A 12,618-nucleotide genomic window follows, 5' to 3' on the forward strand; every position below is an offset into this window, starting at 1 on the left:
GAATTTATTTTGGTGTAGGGTGTGAGATGTTTATCTAAACCTAATCTCTCCCATATTGTTTTCCAGCAGTTTTTGTCAAATAGTGGATTCATGTCCCCAAAGTTGGGGTCTTTCGGTTTATCATACACTGTCTTGCTGATGGCATTTACCCCAAGTCTATTCCACTGATCCTCCCTTCTGTCTCTTAGCCAGCACCATATTTTTTCAATGACTGCTGCTTTATAAGATAAACTAATATCTGGTACTGCTAGTTCCCCTTCCTTCACATTTTTTTTTCATTATTTCCCTTGATATTCTTGAAATTTTGTTATTCCAAATGAACTTTGTTATAGTTTTTCCTAATTCATTAAAGAAGTTTTTTGGTAGTTTGATAGGTATGGAGCTAAATAGGTAAATTAATTTGGGTAGAATGGTCATTTTTATTATGTTAGTTCATCCTACCCATGAGCAATCGATGCTTTTCCAATTGTTAAGATCTCGTTTTATTTGTTTGGAAAGTGTTTTGTAGTTATGTTAGTATAATTCCTGTATTTGTTTTGGCAGATAGATTCCTAAGTATTTTATATTGTCTAGGATGATTTTAAATGGTGTTTCTCTTTCTACCTCTTGCTGCTCTAATGTGTTGGCAATATATAGAAATGCTGATTATTTATGTACATTTACTTTGTATCCTGCAACTTTGCTAAAGTTGTTGATTGTATCTACAAGCTTCTTAGTTGATTCTGTGGGATTTTTTAAGTAGACCATCATATCATCTGCAAAGAGTGATAGATTAGTCTCTTCATTGCCTATTTTGATACCTTCAATTTCTTTTTCTTCTCTAATTGCTACTGCTAGTGTTTCTAGTACTATGTTGAATAATAGAGGTGATAATGGGCAATGTTGTTTTACTCCTGATCTTATTGGGAAGGCTTCTAATTTATCCCCATTGCATATGATGTTTGTTGATGGTTTTAGGTATATTCTGTTTATTAATTTTACGAAAGGTCCTTCTGTTCCTATACTTTTCAGTGTTTTCAATAGGAATGTGTGCTGTATTTTGTCAAAGGCTTTTTCAGCATCTATTGAGATAATCATGTGATTTTGGTTGTTAGATTGTTGATATGGTCAATTATATGGATGGTTTTCCTAATGTTGAACCATCCTTGCATTCGTGGTATAAATCCCCCCTGATCATGGTGGATGATCCTCTTGATTACTTGATGGAATCTCTTTGCTAGTATTCTATTTAAGATTTTTGCATCTATGTTCATTAGAGAGATTGGTCTGTAGTTTTCTTTCTCTGTTTTTGATCTACCTGGCTTTGGAATCAGTACCATATTTGTGTCATAAAAGGAATTTGTAGGACTCCTTCTTTGCTTATTACATCAAATAATTTGTATAATATTGGGATTAGTTGCTCTTTGAATGTCTGATAGAATTCACTTGTGAATCCATCAGGCCCTGGCGATTTTTTCTTAGGGAGTTCTTTGATGGCTTGTTCAATTTCTTTTTTTGATATGGGATTATTTAGGTATTCTATTTCTTCTGCTGTTAATCTAGGCAGTTTATATTTTTGTAAATATTCATCCATATCTCCTAAATTGTTATATTTATTGCCATATAATTGGGCAAAATAGTTTTTAATGATTGCCTTAATTTCCCCTTCATTAGAGGTGAGGTCTCCCTTTTCATCTTTGATATTTCAATTTGGTTTTCTTCTTTCCTTTTTTTTTATTAGATTGACCAGTACTTTGTCTATTTTATCTGTTTTTTTCAAAGTACCAGCTTCTAGTCTTATTTATTAATTCAATAGTTCTTTTATTTTCAATTTTATTAATTTCTCCCTTGATTTTTAGTATTTCTAATTTAGTTTTCATCTGGGGATTTTTTATTTACTTGCTTTCTAGTTTTTTTACATTGCATGCTCAATTCATTAATTTCTGCCCTGCCTAATTTGTTAATATATGCACTCAAGGATATAAATTTCCCCCTGAGTACTGCCTTTGCTGCATCCCACAGAGTTTGGTAGGATGTCTCATCATTGTCATTCTCTTCAATGAAATTGTTGATTGTTTCTATTATTTCTTCTTTGACTAGCTGGTTTTGGAGAATCATATTATTTCATTTCTAATTAGTTTTTGATTTGCCTGTCTAGGTGCCCTTACTAATTATTATTTTTATTGCATTATAATCTGAGGTTACATTTATTATTTCTCCTCTTTTGCATTTGTTTTCAATGTTTCTATGCCCTATTACATGGTCAATCTTTGTGAATGTACCATGTGCAGCTGAAAAGAATGTGTATTCCTTTTGTCCCTATTTATTTTTCTCCTTATATGAATTAAATCTAATTTTTCTAGGACTTCATTCACCTCTCTTACTTCTTTCTTATTTATTTTTTGGTTTGGTTTATCTAGATATGAAAGAGGAATATTTAGATCTCCCACTATTATGGTTTTACTATCTATTTCCTTCTTGAGCTCTGCCAGTTTCTCCTTTATGAATCTGGTTGCTATGCGACTTTGTGCATACATATTGAGCACTGTTATTTCCTCATTGTCTACACTGCCTTTAATCAGGATGTAATGATTTTCCCTGTCTTTTTTAATCATATCTATTTTTTACTTTGGCTTTGTCAGAAATCATAATCGTCACTCCTGCCTTCTTTTTCTCATTTTATGCCCAAAAGATTCTGCTCAAGCCCTTAACCTTAAACTTGTGTATGTCCACCCACCTCATATGTGTTTCTTGTAGATAACATATGGTAAGATTTTGGTTTCTAATCCACTCTGCTATTTGCTTCCATTTTATGAGTGAGTTCATCCCATTCACATTCAGAGTTATAATTATCAGTTGTGCATTCTCTGACATTTTGGTATCCTCTCCTAGTTCTACCCCTTCTTCTTACACTCTTTTAAACCAATGGTTTGCTTTAAGCCAGTAACCCTTATCCTGCCCCTTGATTAACTTTCCTTTCTACCCCCTCCCTTATTATTCCCCTGTTGTTATTTTTAAAGGCCTAATGAATTCCCTCCCCCTTCTTCTCCTCTCCCTTTTTTTACCTCCCCACTCACCTTTTCCCCTTGGTTTTTCCCTTCTGACTTTCTCAGTAGGGTTAGACAGAGTTTTATATCCCAATGGATATAGCTACTCTTCCCTCTCAGGGTTAATTACACTCAGAGTAACATTTAAATATTACCTCTTGATACTCTCTTCCTTTCCTTCTGTTGTGAGTAATATTAGTTATTGATTAAAAATTAAGGTTCATCTAGCAGGCTGGAGCTGGAGCATTGTAGGATAGAATGAAGGAGGAGTAAGAATGTGTGCCCTGAGGGAGGACTCCATTAGTGTTGGGCAGAAACTGTTCCCAGGCCAGGGAGATCTCAGACCCTGCTTCCTGATTTCCTTGGGATCCTGAGTGGAAGTGGATTTCCAGCAACAATAGAGTAGCACCTAGAAAAGGAGGAATTTGATACCTGGTGGACAGCACCTCAAGTTCACTCACTCATCTTGGATATCTTGGACCACCTAGGATTTTGGCATCCTGTGAACCTCTTTGAAAAAACAGTGAGAACCCTCAAAGCCTCTGATCCATAGCTGTGCTGATTCAAGACTAGCTGGCACCAGGATTGATTCAACCTTCCAGAGACTCCACTGCTCCTTGGGCCCTGCCTGTTAGATCACTTAGATAAGAGTAGAATAAATCCTCCCATTGACCTGTGGTTTTATCCTTTAGGTTTTAAGTATAGAAGTCCTTATCCCACCTCTATTTAAGTTAAGCATAATTAAACCCTGTTAAAACTCTTTTACCTTGCCTGTTGGATTCAAAGCCTCTTTCTATATTTAGGGACATATTACATATTAATCTCATTCATATATTCTACTTTTTCAAAATGATCTTCTTTCTGTTCTTCACATATAACACTATATAGACCATCTCTGTGCCTTTGCATTATTTATACTTCAAATGTAGAATGAACTCTCACATCATTTCTGACTCATAGAATCCTTGGTCATTCCTTCAAGGCACATTTTAAGTGGTACCCTCCAAATGAAGTCTTTCCTACTTCCTTAGCTGCCTCCTTCCCAAAATTGCCTTCTTTCCCCCCATTCTCCACATATTCTATGTAAACATATATTTATACATAAGCATATATACATATACATTTATACACATACATATGCATACACACAACTTTTAACATAAATTCCTTAAAAATAAAGAAAATTTTGCTTTTGCCTTTGTATCTCTAACACTTAGTATAATGGCTGGCACATAGTAGTTGATTAGAAATACTTGTTGGTTGATTTAAGAATTATTTTAGAAGTGAAAAGAATATTTTTTCTAATAAATTTCCTATTTGTTTAGCCTTTATTTAACAAATTATGACCTGCCTGAGATCTGCATGGGTGTAAGAAATTCCACACTGAGAGTCCCTGCAGGTTGAAGAAATCACACATCCTTTGAATACTGATTCATTTAAAAATGCTTAAGAATCTAATTAGGTCTAACTTACAACTGTGGCTTGCTTGAAGTCTATTTGTAAATATATTCTTAGTCATGTCCTCTAATAAAACATTCTCTCAAACACTTAGAAAAATAAGCCTGTGTAATCATCATATATTTCCTAGGACTCTGAACAAGAACTAAAGCAGGACACAATTAGAAGCAATATGTTATTAGCAGTCTACTTACTTGATTTCTCACAGTCATATTTCTAAAGAGAGAGGTTGTTGTATACTATACATGCTTATTATACATAACTCAAAGACCTCTCTTCTCTTTCGTGTGGCTGCAAACAGAATTAAGTATGTTATTCAATTGGATTTCAACTAATTCAATATTAGACACTTATTGAGTGCCTATTGGGTGCAAGTGATTTAAAAATATTGAATTTTCCTAATTATGTGTAATAACAATTTTAACATATTTTCTGAAATTATAAAATTGAAATTGTCTCCTCTTACTTCCTTCCCTCCTCCCTAATATGGTAAGCAATTTGATTTGGTTTATACATATATTTATCTTGCAAAACATACTTCCATTTTGGTCATTATTGTAAGAGGATAGTTACATAAAATCAAAGCCCTAAAATAAAAACAAAAATAAACTAAAGTGAAAAATTGTATGTTTTCATCTGCATTCTGATTCCACCAGTTCATTCTCAGAAAGTGGATAGTATTCTTTGTCATAATTCCTTTGTCCTGGATTGTTGTATTGCTGATAGAAGCTAAGTCTTTCACATTTGATCATTGTATAATATTGCTGTTGCTGTAACACTCTCCTGGTTCTGATTATCTTTCTCTGCATCAGTTCATATAGTCCTTCCAGTGCATGTCACTTTAATAAGATCTGGATATATGAAAATCAAAGAGTCACTAAGTTGCAGGAACAAATGGGAAAATAGGACTTAGACAGAGATAAGTGAATTCAGGATGATGTGAGGAGAGATAGAGAGCAGGTGATTGTCAGGATAGGCTTTTTCCAACCTTAGTGATTGGCACAAAAATATTTTTTCCTTTACAAGAATTGAGGGAATTTACAGAGTTTAAAGATTTATGGGCAAAAATAATAACCTATTTTTTTGGGGTCATATTGAGTTTGAGATCCAGGCAGAATACTTAGGTGATGAAATCAGACTTGCAAAGGTAGGACTGAGATTTGGGAGAGGAAACCTTGGGAATACTCTATAATTGCAAATTAGCTATGTGTAAGAATTCTGGAACAGACAAAAAGAAGCAGAAATTTCTTTTGAGGATGATGTTGTGAGATAATAGAGATATAAAGTGCTTTGTAAAACTTAAAATTCTATATAAATGTAAATTATTATTATCATTATTGCTTTTGGTCATAATCATTTTCATTGTTGTTAGTCTCTAGTCAATAGGCCTTCGGTCTGGTGATGACTTTATTACTTCATTCTTATTCTCTTTCATAGAGCAATAGAGGGACATGCTGGTAAAAGTTCACTCCCAGGAGCATAAATGAACAAACAAATAAATGAATGAATGAATGAGTTTACATATATATGTATATATATATTATCACATATGTCTATATATCTACATATATAGATGCATGGATATATGTCATCTTGGTGGTGCAGTGGTTAGAGAACCAGGTTTGGAGTCAGAAAGACCAGAGTTCAAATTTGACTTCAGACAATTATATTATACCCAACTTCAATTTCCTTATTGCTAATATGATCTGAAGAAGAAAATGGCATACCATTCCATTATCTTTGGCAAAAGAACCCCAAATGGGGTCACAAAGAGTCAGACATGCCCAAAACAACTGAATAATTACAGGTTTGCTGTATTCACTTACCATTTTACTTCCTTGTGACATCTCTTATACTGTCAGGCTCTTTTACTTTTTAAATCTTGTGTCATTTTATTTTGGCTAGATTCGAACGTCTTGTTTCCAAATTGGTTAAGTTAAGAGCCAGGACCATATTTATTCCTATTCTCTACAGTTCCAAGGATAGCGCTATAAACCTTGTGAAAGACCAAAGAATATTTACTTTAGTAAAGGTGATAGAGTAATAGAAAGTACATTGGATTGGGAATCTGAGAACTTGGAATTTGAAATTTATAATAATTCAGAAGTTTTCTGACTCTGAGTCCAGTTCATGATAGTTAACATTGCAAAGGCACTTTTACTTGCTATACTAAAGATAGAATCTCAGAGCAATGAAAATTAGAGAATAAAGAAAGAATAAAGAAAAATTAGAGAATAAAGTTCTCTAAATTTCATTTCATTTCATCAAATTTACTAAAGCAAAGGATATTTGCTTTAGTAAAGGTGATAGAGTAGTAGAAAATACACTGGACTGGGAATCTGAGAACCTGGGGTTTGGAATTTATAATTATTCAGATGTTTTGTAACTCTGAATCCAGTTCATGATAGTTAATATTTCAAAGGCAAAATTAGAGAATAAAGTTCTCATCACACTTTCAAGTTTTTTGTTCATTGTTTTAAGTTTTGTTCCCATTTTACAGTATTGTCTGTTTGATTTATTTTCTCCGAATACTGATCCCTTCTATCAACTTATTCACTGATAAAAAATAATCTTTTGCCTGCTGCTTTTCAAGGGACAGTGACTGCCCCATTTGATTTTATAATATACTTTGTACAAACTGAAACAAATAGAGCAGCCAAGGGGAACAAAAAAGAAAGAAAAAATATACATAAGGCTTTACTTTATGTACACTGAAGACATTTTAAAAGTTTTCAAATATTAAGTGGCTTAATTGTTAACTCTGAATTGTTGCTGGGTCAGGGGACTGGTATTCAGAAAAGGAAGAGGGATCAACATGTAGTTTGATGAAAGCCATTTCTATTCATTAAGAAATGCTGTGATATTTTCTTCTGCAAGACCAATGTACTTCTGACAGAACTGCTAACAAATTGTACACTCTTCACCATTTATTTTCATGAACTTAATTGACCATTTTAGGAAAGAAATAGCCCTTTATGATAACAATCAGATAAAAGCTCGTAATTGACTGAAACACTTGGGTCTAGCTAGACAAAACCACTTTCAACTAATGGAGACCTGAATGGTAGTTTTATCCAATTTCTAGGAAGGTCACAAAATCCCTCAAGCCCCTCCTTTTCTCTGTCTTTTCAAAGCATCAAGAAAACAAGATGCAAGATGATTCTTCAACTTCAAAAAGCAATGTTGATTTAAGAAGAAAAATAAAATGAATCATTTGGAAATTTTTCTTCAGTTTCGTGATATTAAGCATCATGTATTACAAGCATTTTAAAAACTTTTTTATCCCCCCCCACCAGTAGCATTATGCTATTACCACAAAGATATTTATGCACATGTATCAAGGGACTTTACTAAAGTTATCTGAAATCATCCATCAAATAATGAAATGGCATATGATGAATGTGTGGTGAATCCAATTTAATTAGGAAAACTTTGTGGAATTTAAAAACAAACAACTAAATGATTACATATTCTTCTGCCTCTTCTAAGAATTAGTAACAATTTTGCCTAAAAAGACAAATTACAGGCAGTCAAAGCAATATATATAATCCATGTAATTCAATTGCCTTGTAGTAAAAGTTGATATTAAGATAGTTGTCTATTCTTGTGGCATTCATTTATCCCCATTGTATTAGTTATAACAACTGATGCATTCAAAATATTCCTGTTTTTAAATTGCTACTATATAGTCATTACTATAAAAATCATTCCTATTAATGGAAATTATAGCCTAAAATGTTTTTCTTTATCTCTAGTAAGCAATGGAAAAAAATCACTATTCATGTTCATTCAAATTAGACATGCCTGAAAGAATCAATAACTCCAATTCATGACAGCCTAGCTATATGGCCCTTTAAAAGGTAAAGATTGGTATATAGCTATCTTGCTGATCTAATGTCACAATCTCAATGAACCTTGACTAATTGTAATGACTGACTCTTTTAGCCACTTCCATTCTTGTACTGTGTAAAAGGGAATTCTTAATCCCTTTCTTCTACTTTAACTGGGGACCTGGAGGTCCTTTTACCATAGATATGTGTAGGGAGTAACCAGCCCAGAGTGAAAGGAAGTAGAAATAATAGAGAGACAGGAAGTGAGGTAAGAAGGGGATATAAAAAGGATCAGCATAAGTTGGTCAGGAGAAGTCTGTTGCTAACATTTATGTGCTGGCAGTTGAGGAGTAGTTGGCTGCTGTGAGTGTGTTCATTGGTGGTGGGTGTTCAGTTGCTGGAATATAAAAGGTGAGCCTGAGCTTACTGAGAGGGATTTTTGGCTTTTGGTGTTTTGGGCTTTTGGTTTGGGCTATTAGGCTTTTTTCTCTTTCTTGAATTCTTTAGGAGGTGGCTGGTCTTCATTGACAGACTTAATTGGGGTTGAATTAAGTGGATCAGTGGATTGGGTTGGTTTTGATTAGGTGGATTGGGTTGGAACTTTGTGGTGTGGTTGTTATTTAGTGGTAGTTATAGGAAAGTATTGTAAGAAATAAAATTATTATAAAAGGATAGATTTAAAAATATTAGGGTAAAGGGTTTATTGATAGCCATTTAGGAAAATGAAGCCACATGCCTGTTTAAAGGGGCCTGCCATTTACCGGTTCCTCCCATCCTTGCTTCTGCTCCACAATCACAAAAGAGGAGGTATCAAAAGAGGAGTACTCAGTCTTTATACTTTTCTCTACTTTATTAGGTAATTGCTTACATCATTTACATAAGCCTAGAATCATGGGAAATGTAGTTTGAAAGAGCCCTAAATGTCCACAGGAAGTTTAGATCAAGGATCTCAAAATTAGTTCAAGGACTCCAAAATTTCCAATATCACAGTATAGGTAAAAATAGGTAGTTTTAGAATGTAATTATAGGCAGTTCTAGATAGTTAGAGGATAGTTAGTTAGGTATTATGAAATTTATTTCTCTACCTCTTTCCTATCTTTCCCTCCTTTAATACATTCATTTTACTATATTCTTTTACTATCTCTGTTTAAATTAAACTAAATTGTTAAATGTTAAAAGCTGCTAGAAATTTTCTTTTCTCTGTCTTAAAGGAATAATATTAATTTACAACTCTACTATATTCTCATTAAAACTTGAGTTATTAAAATTTGCTCTTTTATTTTTGTCATACCCTTAATTTAATCCTTAAAGCTGCCCATGTAGATATGGCCAAAATCTTATTTAGTTGCAGATAAAATTCTAAAAAGTGTTTTCCATAAATCTAGATAATATAAACCAGTTTAGTCTGTTTGTTGTTGTTTTGTTTTAATGAGAAACATTAGTGAGATACAATAGGATTATAACAAGTTGCTTATCTTAATACCTTACTATAAAAGAAGGTATGATCTGGAGGAGGAGATAAGTAGAATCAATTCATAGATTTTGTATTTTTTCATGCTTGTATTATTATAATCATAATTCATTTTCCAGTAAATTATCCTAGTCCATATTAAAGTCACAGATATACACAAGTAAAGTATGTCCTTGATATTAATGTTTACACAAATAAAAATAACAGTTTATAAAATATATATTCTCATCAATATCTAGGTAATCATGAAATATGTTAAGCCTCAGAATGTAAAGAAGGGAAGGGATTTTTTTGCTAGTGGTAATTTCTTGTTATTCCTCATGCTATCAGAGAATAGAGTAAGGATAGAACAATAGCAGATGTTCAAAAATAAAGTAATACAGGAAACCTTGGTGATTCAGAATTCATAAATGATGGTTTGGGATATTTTACTATGACATAATGGCCTATTGTGGCTACCAGAACTCTGATAATGTTTTCTTCCTTTTTCCTTCTTATGTATGCCAAGAGGGGATTTTGTATTAATAAATGACTATTTGTTGAATGCCAGCTTTCTCTCCTGTCTGATTTACTTCTACCCAACACTCAGAACAGCTATGATTGCTTTCTGTTCTATAAATCAAATCATTTTAGGTTTAATCCACAACCTTAATGGTGATAACTAAAAGAAAAGTGGGTTATATTACAATGAAAAGGATAGACACTAATGGTTGAAGGTGGGGCAGGGGAGGACAGTAAGGAAGGACTTTACATTGTTATTACTGCAAAATGTGACTGCACCATTTTTTTTTCTGAGAACATTGAAAGCTCATGGAAGATCATATTAAATGATTCAGAATCTGTGTGGATTGAGTACAGCCATATTTCTTAGCATATGCAACATTAAGCTTTATTCTGTATTATTATTATTACAACAAATGAAGTTTGTTTTGTGTCAGGAATATGTTATCATTCTATTACTAGAGTACATAAAATTCCTATATTTCTGAGATTATAAAATGTATCCCTTGCAAATGGTGAGGGTCTTCAGTATTTAGATATAAAACTATAGAAGTATGCATTTATCCCCAGATCCTAGTTATAAAGGAATTGCAGATGTTGCAAGCTGGAAATAACCAAGGATACTGATTAGTCAAATCAGAAACTGAACAAGAATCTCCTCCTTTATAATGTGCCCAATAAATGGTCATCAAAGCATTTCTGATTTTCAGGAAGGGAAAATTCATTCATTATCTCCTAAGGCAATGTTGGCAAACTTATGGCATAGGTGCCAAATATGACACACAGAGTGCTCTCTGTGGGCACATGGTCACCCTCCCCACCCCCCACCTCCCCAGAGTTTGTTACTAGAAAGGCAGAGGGTCTTGAGTGGATCTGCTCACCTTCCCCCGTCGTGCCTGAGGACATTTTTTCACATCCCCTGCCCAGATAAAGTGGACAACTCACAGGCAACAGAGCTGGAGGGGAGCAGAGAATTCAATCCACTCCCTTCCCCCTCTCTATACTCACTGAGGACATTCCTCACTTCAGCTGCCCCTCAGCCCAGCAGCCCAATGGGAGCTCTTTCTCCCTCCCCTGTGTGGAGTAATGGGGGCAGGGGTATGGCACTTGATGGGGCACACCTGGCACTTGATGGGGAGGAGGGGTATGATACTCAATCTCTGAAGGGGACTCAGCACGGTACTCAGTCTGAGGGGGTGGGATGGGGTAGGGCCCAACATTCCATCTCTAAAAAGTTCACCATCACTGTCCTAAGGCAACACATTTCATATTTGGAAGGTTTGCCAGAAAGCATTTATTTACATCAAGCTTAAATTTAGTTCTTTGCAATGTCTAGTAGGGAAAGCACTTTGTAAATTTGGAATCTCCTCTGAATTGAGCTATGATCAGTTTTGGTAACCACCTTATATTCACTAATAAGAAACTATGAGGCCTGTCAGCTTAGCAATAGTGTGTGACTTCATTTATAGAGATACTTTTTCCTATAGTATGAATTGCTTTCAATTCATGCTTGCATGATTTTTATCCAGTTACTTTTCAAAATCATCCATAAATCTACCCTAAATAGGTCTAGGAATCTTCCTTTAGATTTTCTAATTAATTTCGCTAGCCATTTAATTATTCATTCATCCATTTATTTGTTAATTAATAAAGTGATTTGGGGTGTCAGTGAAACACTTAGGATATTTGTCATCTCTTACTCTTCTATTGTGTTATGCAGAGGTAGGATGAATTAGGATTAGGCTGACTCAGAAGAGTTTATTGTTAAATTTTCATCATGAGCATTTTATACACTAAAAATCAACAGTGCTTAGTTTGTTGTTTCATTAATTGTGTACACTTAAAAAAGTGATAGATAAAATGTTAATAATATAAATTAAACTTGAAAATGTTACAAGCAAGTATTTTTCCCCTAGAGTTGGTTATTAAACATTTAACTATATCCCTGCTCTTATGACACTTTTTATGTGTCATTATTGAACAATTCTTATTATACATGCCACCAACATACTTCTCTGCATTGTCCTTATGGGTACTATGAATTTTATTTTTTAGAGACTGTGCTGTCCCATGATTTGTAATCATAAAAAAATCTGAGGATTATAAATTTGTACCTAAAAAGAACCTTAGAAAAGATCTCATTCAACTTCATTTTATAGATGAAGAAATCAAAGTTCCCAGAAGGGTTAGAGGACTTCCCCCAGATTCTTTAAACTTGCTTCAATAAGAAAAGGAGTAAGGATTTAAAGCAACATTTTCTTACTCTCAATTCAAGTACTTTTTCCATTGAACTATTCTGATGATAGAATGATAATTTTTTTTTTTGGTTTGG

The sequence above is a fragment of the Gracilinanus agilis genome, chromosome 1, assembly GCF_016433145.1.
Source record: "Gracilinanus agilis isolate LMUSP501 chromosome 1, AgileGrace, whole genome shotgun sequence".
In the NCBI taxonomy this organism is placed as follows: domain Eukaryota; kingdom Metazoa; phylum Chordata; class Mammalia; order Didelphimorphia; family Didelphidae; genus Gracilinanus; species Gracilinanus agilis.